This window comes from Ptychodera flava (genome assembly GCF_041260155.1).
Source record: "Ptychodera flava strain L36383 chromosome 23 unlocalized genomic scaffold, AS_Pfla_20210202 Scaffold_23__1_contigs__length_28996876_pilon, whole genome shotgun sequence".
NCBI classification, from domain to species: domain Eukaryota; kingdom Metazoa; phylum Hemichordata; class Enteropneusta; family Ptychoderidae; genus Ptychodera; species Ptychodera flava.
In genome coordinates, this window is record NW_027248277.1 from 25975550 (window position 1) to 25990551 (window position 15002).

At 38.5% G+C, this 15002-nt stretch overlaps 1 protein-coding gene and 1 long non-coding RNA gene across 3 annotated transcripts in view; one reads left to right on the plus strand and one right to left on the minus strand.

The window, feature by feature from the left end:
* Nucleotides 1-15002, plus strand: part of LOC139123877 (ankyrin repeat domain-containing protein 29-like) — a 59242-nt gene that overhangs the window by 36968 nt on the left and 7272 nt on the right. The gene's annotated exons all lie outside the window — the stretch shown is intronic.
* LOC139123676 (uncharacterized) lies at nt 3705-12541 on the minus strand. 2 transcript variants are annotated; one of them, XR_011549746.1, is made up of 3 exons: nt 12159-12541; nt 6457-6570; nt 3705-4078 (listed from the first exon to the last, which is right to left on the minus strand). It is a non-coding gene; the product is annotated as an uncharacterized lncRNA (long non-coding RNA). The 2 variants fall into 2 exon arrangements; XR_011549747.1 differs by having other exon boundaries at nt 6457-6576.

Genomic DNA, 15002 nt, shown 5'->3' on the forward strand with positions numbered 1-15002 from the left:
ATTCCACACACATACAATGCGGTTGGTAAAAGAAAACTTCTGATGTCAAGGCAACTAGCGGTATATTGTTTTAGAAGTTTCATGAATGTCCCCAGCTTCTATCTGACTATTTCTTTTGAAAAGTCTGCGACTGTACTATCATAGTAGTGGTTCAGGATTCTGAATGTATCTATATCTCCCCTCTCTCTTCTGTACGCAAGTGTAGGTAGGTTGTGTTTGACAAGTGTATCTATATACGGTAGTCCATGTAAGGCTAGTAATTGGCATGTGGTTCTCCACTGTACATTTTCAATGGCTTCGATGTCTTTTTCTTTGTATGGATGCCAGACTGAACTGCAATATTCCATGTTTGGCGGCGCTGAACAAAATCTTTGTAGAGAAACAAGAAACTTTCCATATCTAGTATGTGTAGGCTCTTCCGATAATTCCCTTGATCACATTAGCTTTGTTAACTTTCTCATGGATGTGTTTTTCAAAGGATAAGTCTGGATCAACGAAAATTCCTATGTCTTTTTTACTGTCACTGTTTCAGAGTAGATCATTTGTATCAGCAGAGCCCAAAGTAAAATGGTACTTGATGTTTTTACTGGTTTCCCCTCTGATTTTCCCTCTTGGCATATTTCAGCATTAAAATTAAGCAACCGAGTGTTAGCCCACATCTCCAACTTTGTTAAAGGGGAAATTTACCCTAAAAATTAATTTTGGAATAGTTAACCTATATGGTCATTGAAAGGCTTTCGAGTCGATTTTATTCACTTTCACTCACTGGCTAACAAACAGCGGTGTACTAAAATACCGGAAGTGACGTCGTAAACTTGGTCATTGAAGCAGTCGACGTATGCAACTGTAAGCTTTTCCACTTAGCCTACAGTGTATAGAATGGCTACAGAATATAGGGGCCAAGCACTCGGTGTCGATGTTTAAGTCGAGCAGAAATAAAGTTTTCTGCGAATACCACTTTGAGAAGGGCTGCTTTTAGCGAAAGTTGCAAGTCCAACTACTGAACTACAAGCCTAAAAGAAAACTGCCCGGGGCATATCCAGCCCCAAGTGCTTTGCTTGTACATAGGGGGACTGTACGTACGCTCAGGCACTAGAAACGGAACGCTGTAGACAGGACTGCCGGTTCTAGACTAATCATGGCTACATCAGGGTGTTCTGTAACACATTAAAAATGCTTGCACTTTTAGAATTCATTTCGATGTCCCTAGAGCATTGGCATTACTTCGGTGTCGGCATGATTTCACGGCGATTGGGTTGACAATGACAGGCATGATTGATCGCCGAGAGTAATTTGAACTTCGTCATCGGAGCTAGAATATTCACCTCCCGAACTCGAGTCGCTGTAACTTTCTGGCGATGTCAGTCTTGGATCATCGATTGCTCGTTCAGGTTTGAAGTTATTACTGATTATCTTCGCCATTATGATTTTCAGTCGAGCGCTGAGGTTTGCGTACCGCGTACGCGTACTCCACTTGGCGTAGAAGAGCTTGGTTATAAGTGACCTCGCTTTGAACCCGCTGTGACTAGCAAGTTTGATACGTCACTTCCGGTTTCCGTGCGTTCAGTTTGTGGCCACTGCGCTAATACGCGCAAGTGAAAGTGAATGAAACCAACGCTATTTTGTTTATTTTTCTCTAAATAACGACCTGATTACCTAAGAAAGTCTGGGTAAATTTCCAACTTTGTTAAATCGCTCTGTAAATGCATGCTTTCCATCTTTTGAAATATCTCTAGATAGTTTAGTGTCATCTGCAAATAAGTACACATCTGAGTTCACACATTTGGGCATATCATCGATGTATATGATGAGTGGAGAACCTAGAGCACTTCCTTGGGGTATCCCACTTGTAACATTTTTCCATTGTGATGGACATCCATTAACCATGACTCAATCTATGTGTTCTGTTCAGCAAGAATGATCTGATCCATTGAATTATCTTATTTGGCATACATAGCTTTGAAGTTTTCCTAGTAGCCTACCATGGGCTACTTTGTCAAATGCCTTTGCAATAAGTCCAAATAAATGAAATCTGTAAAGCCTCTTTCATCAAGAGTTTTTTGTCCAAGTGTCAAGAACTTATAACTGTAGAGACATTGTTCGGCCGCTGATAAATCCAAACTGATTGGGTGAAAAGAGTTGATTGCGCTTAGAGTAGTTCATCATATTGTCTCTGATAACTGATTCCATCATTTGCAGATAATACTTGTAAAACCGACTGGTCTGTAATTTCCTTGTATACTTACCCTGCCTTTCTTAAAGATAGCTGTAACATATTGCTTGCTTCCATTTGCTGGGTACCTGGGGAAAAATTAACTTTAATATTTCCCCATATACTTTTTACTCAGCTGCTATGGCACTTGGTCACTTCCAGCAATAACTTCCAAGCTGGCTGTTCACTGATGTGTGCTGTGTTGTGATAATGAGCTTGAGAAATGCAGTCAGTCAGAAAACTGAGCTCTACCACAAGATGAAAATCTAGATTTATGCGCAGCATAAAGGTGACATAAAGTTGCATAAAGATGATCTGTAATCATCTTTATGCAGCATAAAGATGGAACTTTATGCACCTTTATGCTTGTGCATAAAAGGGTTTAATGGCTGACTAAATTTAATCACCTTTATGCAGGACATTACAGATGCATAAAGATTCACATTTATGCATCAACCTGATTTGTATTTATACATCTTTATGCACAACATAAAGAAACATATTCAATCTTCTGTAATTTGGATCTTGTAGGTCCAAATATGAACCTGATTGTTCTGTTTTTGCACCTATTGTACTGTTGTTCTGCACTCATTAACTACATTAATATCATTGTTGTATTAACTACTTTGCACATTTAACCCATCTAACATACACACATATCTACCAAAGCAAGATCATAGAAGAGGTATCGGTTTTAATTGTTTATTAAAATAGTTAAATAGGAAATCACATGGGACAAAAAATACAGAATAAATTCCTCAAAACTTCCTCAAAAATACAATATACTTCATGTGAAAAACAAAAAATACACTTATTGTTTTCTTCTTAGATGCAATATTGAAGTGTCAACCAAGTATCTGAGAACTGATTTAACTTGACTCACTTTACACAGCAATTATGGCTTTAGTTATAACAAATAAATAATAAATCCATTGTTCTCTAAGATTTAAAATAAAATTGGATGTACCGGGTGTTTGGATGTCTAAGTAGAAAAGAGACTCCACATTTAGCTATGTTTTGTGTTGCATTGCTAGTATCTATTACAGATCACACATGATAATGAGTTCTGCCATATCATTGAAAATTGCCATACAAATATTTTGATTACAACCTAGACTCGAGCTAAGATTCAAGCACATTGCATGTACATAAAGCTACAGTGTTGCCAAAAATAATTGTAGTTGTAAGTTGGTGTACTTAATCTATAAAATTTGTTTGCAAAGATGCACCTCATTTTTAACACATTGTTCATGAAATATCAAATATGGCCACTGAAGAGACTAAGACAGAATTATTGGTCTTTTAACTCAGCCAGTAATCGGTCGAGTACAGTCCACATATTCACACATGTACAGCTTTGGGTATTCAGCTTAATCACTGATTATAACTCAGTTGGTGTAATAACATATGGAAAGTGTTCCCAGTTGGACTTTCATGAGTACAGCCTCTGTCTGGTTAACAAAATTCAAAAGTTGAGTGGTCTTTGTTCGAAACTAAAAATACATCACTAAGCCTTTGGCAGAATCAAGAAAATGTATAAAATATGCTTATACATGTACATTAAACATTGTCCTGTATTGAGTTGTCAATGCTGCTGGTATTGTCATGTGTCTGTCAGGCTCTGATCTGATTGATACCAGGCCCTAAATGCAAGGTAGCCTCAATATGCATTTCCTTTGATGCATGTGTTTTTCCATATGCAGTTTCACTTCTTTCTCTATCCCATGACAAGAGTCTCTGAATAAAGGCACCACCGTTGCAACTTCTGTCATGTTCGCTATCCTCAGAAGAAACACACACAACTATCAAAATGTCTTCAGCTTGATGCTAGTCCTTGGATAGCCCAGATTGTATGTATTTCAGTTCCTGAAAATAATGATACACAGAATAAATCATCAGGACTGTACATCATCAAGTTTGTTTTTGTTTAAATCCGTGTATTTATAGACATTTGATAATTCATTTTAAAGTACTTCACTAGACAAGAATGGTTAAAAGTTGATATGTATGCAAGAAATTTGATTTCTGAATTTCACTGAAATGTTGATTCACTATACATTGGAGTCTATGAGAAAACTATGAATAATTCACAAACACAATTAGACTGAAAGATTCGTTGCATGCGAGCGTTCCGGTGCATTGCGACCTACCTGGGTAAAGGGTCGCAGGTCGCAGTGCGCCGTAGCGCCCGCACACGACGGAATCTTTTAGTCTTAAACACAATCGGTGCTTTCTGAGGTGTTTGACAATTGATACAAATGTATTTGATTAAATTACGGTGTTTGAAGGTTCAGATGTGGACAACAGTTTTGATATTTGAATTTCAACTAAACCTATTTCACTTTTCATGGTACTAGTGGTCTACAGGTCACTTAAATATTTTCCCTGACAAAAGTTGCTATATCTCTAATACGTAAGTAATAGAAATTGTTCATTGCCCTCCATGAGCTCGATTTACAATAAGACAAGTCTCAGAGTTTCAATAGCAAGATGTTCATGTGACAGATAATTATACTTTTGTTTAGATTTACAGTTAAATGACTACCAAGAGTGAAATCATGCGAATCATTTTATCTCCCAGAATATTTTTGAACACTAAAACTTCTTTTTAACAGGACAACTACTTATAATAAGAAAATTGACTGACCCCAATGCTGTTTGAAGAATACATGACCTCCCTTTGCAATTTTCAAATTTAAGGTGAACCGCATCCCCCTTCAAATTGTGCTGGCTTACCCCCGGCTGTAATAACTGAATGCTCCCTTATTGAATAAACTGGTCATCTATGTACTGTTGTACATCAAACTGACATGTTTATGCCTAAATATACAAATATGAAGACCAAAATGTTTTTTCACTGATTCATTGCCTATGTTATTGACTAAATATTCCTGTTTTTGTTAAGAGAGACTGTAAAATCATTGTACCTCCCAGACACATGGAGTATGGTCGTGCTTCCAATAATAATTTTGCAAAACATGTCATCAATTATGCGCTTTAGCGAATGGTCAATTATGCGCTTTAGCAAATGGACCAAGTCTTTGTACGTTGGCCGAGAACTAATACAGTAGGATCTATAGGTTAGAATATTACATCTGTCAAATTAGGATGGAATATTGAAGATAGAAATATTTTTGTATCATGCAGCCTTGACCTACAGAGCCTTGTAACATATACATATATTGAACTAAAAAGAGGGCATGTTATGCTGGGGAATCACCCAATCAAAGATTGAAGTGACTGTGTATGTGTGTCAGTAATAGTATGGATTAAAAGTTAATCTTTCGGTACTTGATCTAGAAGTCATCACTGATGACATACATGGAGTTCCCGCTGGATTATGTCATTTGAATTACGGTGATTGAATAACAATAACATACTTGCTAGATTCATTACAGGGGAGAGCGGTGAATTTGTTAAATGTTTGGAAATCACATGCTAGTGATCTGTTGGGGGTCATGTTTGTGTATTTGGGGACAGTACAATTACGCAAAAATATACATTATGCTACAATTTTTGAAAAAAAGCAATGGTTTTCTTGCACACTGTATGTTGTTCGGAAAATAGTTTCGTTCAATTTTAGTAAAAGATAAAATATGGTTTTTGAGCATGTCATGTAATCTGGAACATGTTATCAGAACAGAAGCTTGTTTCATCTTTCATTACACAATTTGCAACAGACTCTGCAACCTCAGTTTGTCTTGTGATATTGTTTCAAAGTTTTGTTTCCCAGACAAGGTTCATAAATTACACTTCATGGATTCATTCAAGTATTTTGGCCAGTGTCGGGAGACAGTGTTAAAAAGAACATTTCCTTGGTTTGACTATGCAATTATTGTATGTCATGTACATTTGTGTTTTGGAACTCATGGAAGAGCCCCTGAAGTTGTTTCAACACTATGCTCTTCTATAATAATTTCCAGGGTTTACATATTTCATTGTGATTTCAAAATTTGACATGGGCTAAGCTGCATCACTATCTATTACATTTGTATCTTCAAAAGAAGATTATAAAGGCAGATTTTGTCGCTTATGGCTGTTAGGTGACCTGCAAATATAACCAAACATCAAAGTTCAGCTAAGTAAAATTGTCGTACATGTGTCGTGATGGTTCTGCTTAACCATGTTTATGTACACTGTGCATGTTCATGTTCATTCACCTACACTGGTGCTTTGGTTAACTTGTCCTTCAAGTTCACAACTTTAGACTAAAAACTTATCAGTGCAGACTTTGTAGTACATACCTCTCATATTGTTCCCAGTTGTTGGCATGCCTTTTTGTGTGACTGTCATTCCTTTGGGCACTACACTTTCCCTATTTGTTCAACGCCTAATAAATACATGTACCTCCAGGGGACCTGCAACTTGCAGAAATATAAAAAAAAGAGTTAAAAATCCTACTGAAAAAATCAAATTGTCTCAAACACAGATGATGAATCACATTTCAAGTCACGATAATGACGATGAATAACCATATTAATCTGACAGTCCATCGACACATATTTGAATCAGAAATATATCAAGCATTTTCATGGCCTGAAAAGGCTCAACATAATTGGATTCACATGCACTATGCATTCCTGCAGTATCTCAGAGCTTGTAGACTGTCAGACCATTGATGAAAAATTGACTCTTTTTTACATCGATGGTCATATAAATATCCAAAATGTGCATCATAGCATGTTGAAAATAACACCACATTTCTATTTCAGCATAAATAGAAATAATTTAGAAAGTTAAAAATGAATTGAAATGATGCGAAATAAAATGACATATCATGTTTAGGTAAGATTAGAATTAATCTCATGTTCACTTAAAGCCCCGACTAGCTGTATCTTCTAGCATTGTTTTTTTTTTTTTTATATTCAAGCCGAAATAAGTTTGTGAGAATGCACTGATTTTGGTGATGTATACACTTATTATTAACTACCCACTGGGACTGTACATGCAACTTTGGCCAAGATAAAGATTGCGATGTGATTAAATATTTGCCCAAACATTAAATCCCACCGTGCATACGAGCAAAAACCCTGGATAATGTGCATATCTGCACTGAAATCTTCACATAAACTGCACAGAGCATTGTGCAATTCATGCTATAAGATATTGAATGGCCCTTACTTCACTGTTTGATGCACCACTCAGGACGCAACATTCTCTGAATGGTTTGGTCACACAGAGTTCACGCAAATGCATGTAGTTCATTCATTCGCGCAGTGAAGTTGGGCTCCCCAAAGGTCATAACCTCACCTCAGTCATAGTGTGAAATGTTAAAGGGATAGCCCACCCAATTATCAACCTGCCTTTAAAAGTTGAAGTATATTATTTTTGTAACATTCATGATGAAGAGATGAGATATGTGCTAATGATTCTCCTGGAAATTAATGTTTTATTAATTGATGTGTATGACGCCATTTTCGCCATATGGAAGCGCCACTTATTGGAATTCCTCAGAGAGGCTTGACCTAAGATGACGTTAAGTTTTCGTGTTTGGTTGAGGAAGTTAGGGGGTATCACTAGGGGTCTGATCTACTGTGCGTTTGTATTGAGCTACTGCCCAATGGACACACTTTGCCTTCAACCTTATAACTTTGAACCGGACTCTAAATGGAGTGTCCTTCATCCAACAAACAATAGTTGTGCATACACACTTTCATGTTCTGAGGGGCACTAAATTAAACTTCAAACACACTTTCATGTTCTAGGGGCACTAAATGAAATTTCAATTTATCATTTCAAAGTACAGTCATAAACTACACACTACAATTTTCCCGTTCTCGCAACTCACTTTGAACTCTAATCGTGAGTTACCGGTAATTAGAAACCGCAATGGAAGTAGGAAGAGATTGCAAATCCAAGCAGCCGTTTTCTGCTGTCAATTGTGCAGTCTTGGGAAAATAATTGAGAATGGTTAAAATCTGAAAGCCACAACCTCACAACTAGTCATTGGGAAAAATGTCGGGAAAAATTCTTGGAAACGGTCTTTGCATACATAAAAACACACACTGTACTTATAATTTTGAAAACTCAAGTCGTACCAATCTTTACCAGCAACAATTTTTAGAGGCGGTGTTTTCACTTCAGGTTTCGAATCATGCAGAATGCCTTATTGAAATCTCGCGCACGATTATTAGTACATCTGTAATACTTACAGGCAGGCATAATATCTAAGCTGTTTATGAGACTCCCTAGATCAGACCCCCTAGTCAATGCACCAAAACCCGAAAACTTTACATCATCATCTGGGCATTTCTCCCGGCATGCTTTGTGGAGGCTAAAAAGGTCTCCATATTGCCTGATTTTGATATTTATTTCATGGATAACTTCAACAAATCACTGTTTCTGTGCAAAAAGTAATGATAAATGCTTTTATGACATAAATATAAACCTGTACACAGCTGATTAAATTTTTGGTGGATATAAGGTGCTGCAAAGGAAGTTGGGTAGAAAGGACTGATGTAAAGTCAACAGTGCATTGGAGCTGTATGCATGTGGCATTGCCGATGAATGTAAATGTTGGGTATGCCCTCAAATTGAAGAGTCTACAATGTCACAGTCCATACAAACGTTGAACACTGCAAGGAAAGCATCCATGCAGGTCAGTTATGCTCGTTTTGAACAGCATCATTTTCTGATTTTCAAGAGCAAAACCTTTTGGTCAGAACAAATGATCATAAATTTCCTAATACATACAAGTTACCCGTATGTTTAACCCTATTCCTGGCAAGTCCATATTTCACCACCAGGTCAAGATGGTTAAAATTAATGAAACACAACATATTTCATATGGTGTATTTTAACATAATACTGTACATTTGAAAGCTGTTCAAAACTGTAAACTTGATTCTTTTGGACTAAAGATGCTAACAGACCAAGCCAAGTGGGTGAAAATATGTCATGTTTTGGCTCAATACCATTTTTTACTGACTTGGCTGATGGGGAAGTGATACTGTCTGGCAGGAAAAGGGTTTTAATAAAATTCGATATATTGATTACTTTATTTAGGTCGCATATTGATAGACTATAGTATTTTCCACCGAAAATTCAAGGGTTCCCCATTGGGACATGAGTACGGGCCCACATTCATGATTGCCCCCCTGTTTTGACATCCAAGATTGAATGTTCACCCTAGAGGTGAATGTTTTCAACTGTGACATTGTATGTTCTCTCTCCTTGTTAATATTACCAATTTTTGAAAAGGGGCGATAATCAAAATGGCTGTTAAAATTTGAGTTTACTGTTTAAATGTTTCTCAGAGGAATATTCCTAATGCAGTAAAAGCCAATATCCCTTCAGAGGGTAGAATTCAGAGAAAACCACGACAAAATGGGAACATATTCTGAGGTCAACAAATTTCACAAGTTTACAGCTAGTGGGGCATTAACTCACATGCTATGTCATGTTACTTTGCACTATTTATAACCTTCTAAATTAATAATATTATTGTGACAGAGGAAATAAATTGACAACATGGATATAATGCCTCTATAGTAAAAAAAGATAAAAAAATATCAAGGGGCAGCCCCTTGATATTCTATTTTCTGTCATTGAGCCATAGAACATACATAATTTGAGTGACAAGAGTTAGGAGACTTGTGGGATTGAATTCAAAATCTACCAACATATTCAACTTATTGCAATTTCAAAAGAAAGTATAGCAACACTTCATAATCTTATTACAACCCTTTTCAGAATTAGAGCGCGAAGCCACTGCAGTGAACTGCAATAAAACTGCTTACACTAATTAGTTTCAGCTGTAGCCGTGGCCACTTTGGTGTTGAACAAGGCTACTTGATAAAGACCAAAAAGTCTGCTTGTACAAAGGCAAAACTAGCTCTGTCTGAGGCTCGAGTTGTAAATGAGAGTTTACGATTGGCACCCTGTGTTCAAGATTAAGATACAATGTAACATTACCATGCACTGGTCCATGTACAAATCTTTTTTATTTCAACTTCCCCAGACAAACTGTCTGCATGGGACATACAATGTTGTCGACTTTGCCAGCTGGCTACAGCTGAAACTAATTAGTGTGAGCAGTTTTATTGCAGTTCACTGCAGTGGTTTCGTGCTCTAATTCTGAAAAGGGTTGTATTAACCTTCATGCACAGCCAGGGAACACACAGACCTGTACGCAGGGCTAACATTGAATTTGAAGGTTCATATCATACATCGGCTTCCCGTGTCTGGCAAGCATAAATGCCGTCGTAAAAAGATTGGTCAGTGTCTGTCGCTGGTCGTCGTCATTCGGTTCACGCATTGCGAGTGCATGCAATCGGGGTGTTGTCAAGTGAAACCGTATCGGGCTCAGCGGGACCCACAAAATTTCCACAATCATTGTCCCCGTCACGATCTCATCTGCGATGCTCCAAACAGTCCAAATGCGGTTGACTGAACTCGTGAGACCTTATGGATTCAACGCGAAACATTGGCCATGGAGGTAGTCTCTTCCTACCTCCATGGTTTGGCAATGGTGGGTATTTGAGACACGACGTACAGAACATTTTGGAACCGTCATATTACAACCAAGGCCACTGTGCTTTCCATTTCGGGAGATAACATCTACGGCGTTTTTCCTCATCATAACGCTTATGTTTAGATCTTTTGTCAGAAACATCGTTCTATTCATCACATCGAGTCGTCAATTCTCAGACGATTCCACTCACGCTGGCCCTCGTGGCACCATCGTAAATCATCACAACGTTGTTTCTCAGAGTTACACAATGCCCATCGTCGTAAACTACGTACCTCTTTACGGCAAAAGCCTTGCTTGATTTTTGCGTAGGTCTGCGGAGCGGAAATTACGCTCTGGCTCGTGAAAATGCACAATGCCTTGTTTGCGTTAGTGGAAATATTACCGTAAAATACTCATATTTACAGCGATCACTCCACAAACTATCTGCCTACAATGTTCATCTACCTCGTGAGGCCGCATAAATGATTTTGAAGTACTGCAGGGTCGATCGCCGATAAGCAATGTGATTAGGTTTTGCAATCTTTTACCTAATTTGTTGGGGCGGAGCAGTCAGCATTCAACAAAGAAATACTGAAAACTTACGCCAAATTTTAAGCAACTTTTTTAATTGGACGATAAAACAATTTCAAGTTGATCATCAAAAAATTGCAACATTGTGTGAGTCGGCAAGTGAATCCCAGAAGAACGTCACAATTGTATCTAAAATAAGTCAGTGATTGACATTTATTTTGTGTGAACGACAACACAAATTGGGCGACACGTACACAAACCGCAACTTAGGTTCGCGTTGATTGCGGCAGAAGTTGTTTAAACAACTTGTCCGGCGGGCAACCAGATTTTATTTTTGACTTGCCCGAATGGAAATTCCACTTGTCCCGGGCATCAGGCGATAGGAATTGTCAAGCCCTGATCATTAATACAGACTGTGACTCACTGGTCATACAAAAATTTGGGAGGGATAATCTTTTTCTTGCTAACACTTTTTGAAGGGTCATTATTTTCCATGGATTTAAAATGGCACTTTTGCTGATCCCTGGAATTACCTTTGTTCTAGTATGTAAGAGGACTATGGAGGGGTGATAGCTTGTTGTTTCCATTGAAATTGTAATCTGGTGTGTAAATTTTCTGTTGAGACAATCTGGTGCCAACACAGGCCTTTAAAAACACCAACCAACCCCAACCCCAACCCCCCCCGCCCTTAATTTTTGTCCGGTCCCTGACATGAATCAACAGTCATCCCGGGGTGCATACATGTACCACTAAAAGTCACATTTAGCATAAAGTGACCTTGAAATTCGATGTTCATTGAAATTATCAGGAATATCGATGATTTAAAACAAACAAATATAAATACTTTGCCGGATACAGACATTGCTGAACACGTTTATAAAAGAAGGAGTAGACGTATCTTAGAGTTGAAGTTAGACACAATTGGGCTGGTTAAAAATAGACAGCAGCTATACATAAGCTTACCTGGTATAGAGCCGACTCAGCGACGATCGAGGGCTTGAAGTGTGTGTCGACCTAGCTGTCGCTGGTGCGGAAAAGAGGTACTCTCTTCCGTTTTGGCGAGTTTCGTCTAGCCGCTTGTCGGACCATGTCGTAACTGCATGACACGGTCGATGACACACTGGCACTAGATTCAAACGTACCGCATAGTCGTCGAGATGGTCCAGGAATTCAAGGGTAGACTCTTTAGCAGACATTCCTAAACACCGACGGGACATGTCAGTAGAAGCTAAAATATCGACAACTGAAGATTCTTGACGGCACGATCACGGGGTAGGAATGGTACGATGTACAGATGTAAGCGACGCCACGCCACCATTATCGTAACAATGGCGTCTTCTGAGTATGACTCCTTAAGTGTTCAAATATTCACCAAATGAACTTTGCAAAGAATTTGATTATAACTATCATTTTTTACTCAATCTTGAAGAAAATGTTATGTTTTTGCTCTCGTTAGACAAAAATATTGCTAACAGAACCATATTTTCGTGTTTCGCCAGGTAAAGGTAGGCCTACATCATTGTACACATTGACCCCCTAGCATCATGCTGCAGTCCAGCCTCTCTGCATGTACAAAGCAGCTTACGCATTTTTTATCTTCATGAATATTCCGTGTTATATAACCAGTGCACTGAGCCGGATATTTGGCGAGATCTTTTTTCAAGATGGTAAAAAATAGCAGCTATTTGGCCTAATTAAAACTTTGGGAAATAATCGTGTGTGAGTCATATGAAGTAGGCCTATAGGCCTATTGCTATTGCTTGTATTTTGAGGACGGTTTTGAAGAATTCATTCGTTTTTTGTTGCATGTGATTTCCTATTTAACTATTTTAAATAAACGATATCTCTTCTATGATCTTGCTTGGTAGATATGTGTTTGCGTGTGTATGTAAGACGGGTTGAACTGTGCAAAATGGCTAGTATAACATTGATATTAACATTGATACTGCATCTGCAGATACAGCCAATCGTGCATCTTGTAAACAATTTCTTTATTGTAGGGCCTACATACAACATTCTTACTGTTGCAATAGCCAGATTTGGATTCATGTCAACACCAACAATGTACACGCCGGCTATGCTCAAAAGTAGTATGGAGGGAATTGAGAATAATACAGCACATGAAAGAAAAATAAATTGAAAGAAAGAACTGCAGTACAATATTTCATCTCATTTGACCGATGTCGTATCCTATAACCTACTGAAATTAGTTTCTGACGAACATGCAAGGACGTGTATCATTCACCAAGGTGGTGCAATATGTTTTGCGACTTTGCAGAAATATTGTAGTTCTGACGATGTTCTCCATGTCAGCTTACGTATATAGGAGATATACCGGTATCTTTCCGAACGATAATGTGGATACACACAGCGAGGTCTATGAAAAAAGGTGATGAATCAATTGAAAAAAAACGGTTTTTTTTAGATCATATCTGTTTATTTCATCAATTCTGAACATGGTTTGAAATCGGTCTCATACAATAACTACCAACCTGTACTGACGGGCCTGGAAAGGCGAAATTCTAGCACTTTTTTATGAAATCCATCATCGTATATCATCGGGTCACGGTCGCAAAATTGAAGCTAGCAACAGTAGCAATGCCGGTAAACAGCCTTGACTCGCCCCGAGTCGATTTTTGATGTGGTTGAAGCACGGTCTGAAGAACGAGCACATTTTGCGAAAGATTATGATGGATTGTAAGGCTACCAAGTTGTTATAAAACGTGTCTGTCTTAGGAATTCTTTGGAAGTCATAGCTGCTAAAGTTGTACAATATTCATAATAAGGGACTGGTCAGTTTATTCGGCGGGGGGGGGGGGGGGGGGGGGCAGTGGATTCATGAGGGTCACCCTGTTTTTGACTATGGTGAAAGAGGGGTCACTATGTTTTTGAATGCCCAATTAGGGAGGACACCGCGACATTGCACTTTATATGATATCCGATATTAACGGCTACTAGACTCTACAATATCGAACTTAGATTGAACGATGAGGTGGTGAAATCTTTACTTGGCTAGAACGGTGAGGCTGTAAATCTCCGATATATATCGGATATTTACTTGCGATTTGACAGACTCTAGTATCGTCTAGTATCGATGCTAGAGTCAGTCCCTGGAAGTCGGGCTTGGCCAGAACGGGAGGTTGTGAAATCTCCGATATATATCGGATATTTACTTGCGATTTGACAGACTCTAGTATCGTCTAGTATCGATGTTAGAGTCAGTCCCTGGAAGTCGGGCTTGGCCAGAACGGTGAGGTTGTGAAATCTCCGATATATATCGGATATTTACTTGCGATTTGACAGACTCTAGTATCGTCTAGTATCGATGCTAGAGTCAGTCCTTGGAAGTCGGCTTGGCCAGAACTCTGAGGTTGTGAAATCTCCGATATATATCGGATATTTAATTGCGATTTGATAGACTCTAGTATCGTCCAGTATCGATGCTAGAGTCAGTCCCTGGAAGTCGGGCTTGGCCAGAACGGTGAGGTTGTGAAATCTCCGATATATATCGGATATTTACTTGCGATTTGACAGACTCTAGTATCGTCTAGTATCGATGCTAGAGTCAGTCCCTGGAAGTCGGGCTTGGCCAGAACTCTGAGGTTGTGAAATCTCCGATATATATCGGATATTTACTTGCGATTTGACGGACTCTAGTATCGTCTAGTATCGATGCTAGAGTCAGTCCCTGGAAGTCGGGCTTGGCCAGAACTCTGAGGTTGTGAAATCTCCGATATATATCGGATATTTACTTGCGATTTGACAGACTCTAGTATCGTCTAGTATCGATGTTAGAGTCAGTCCATG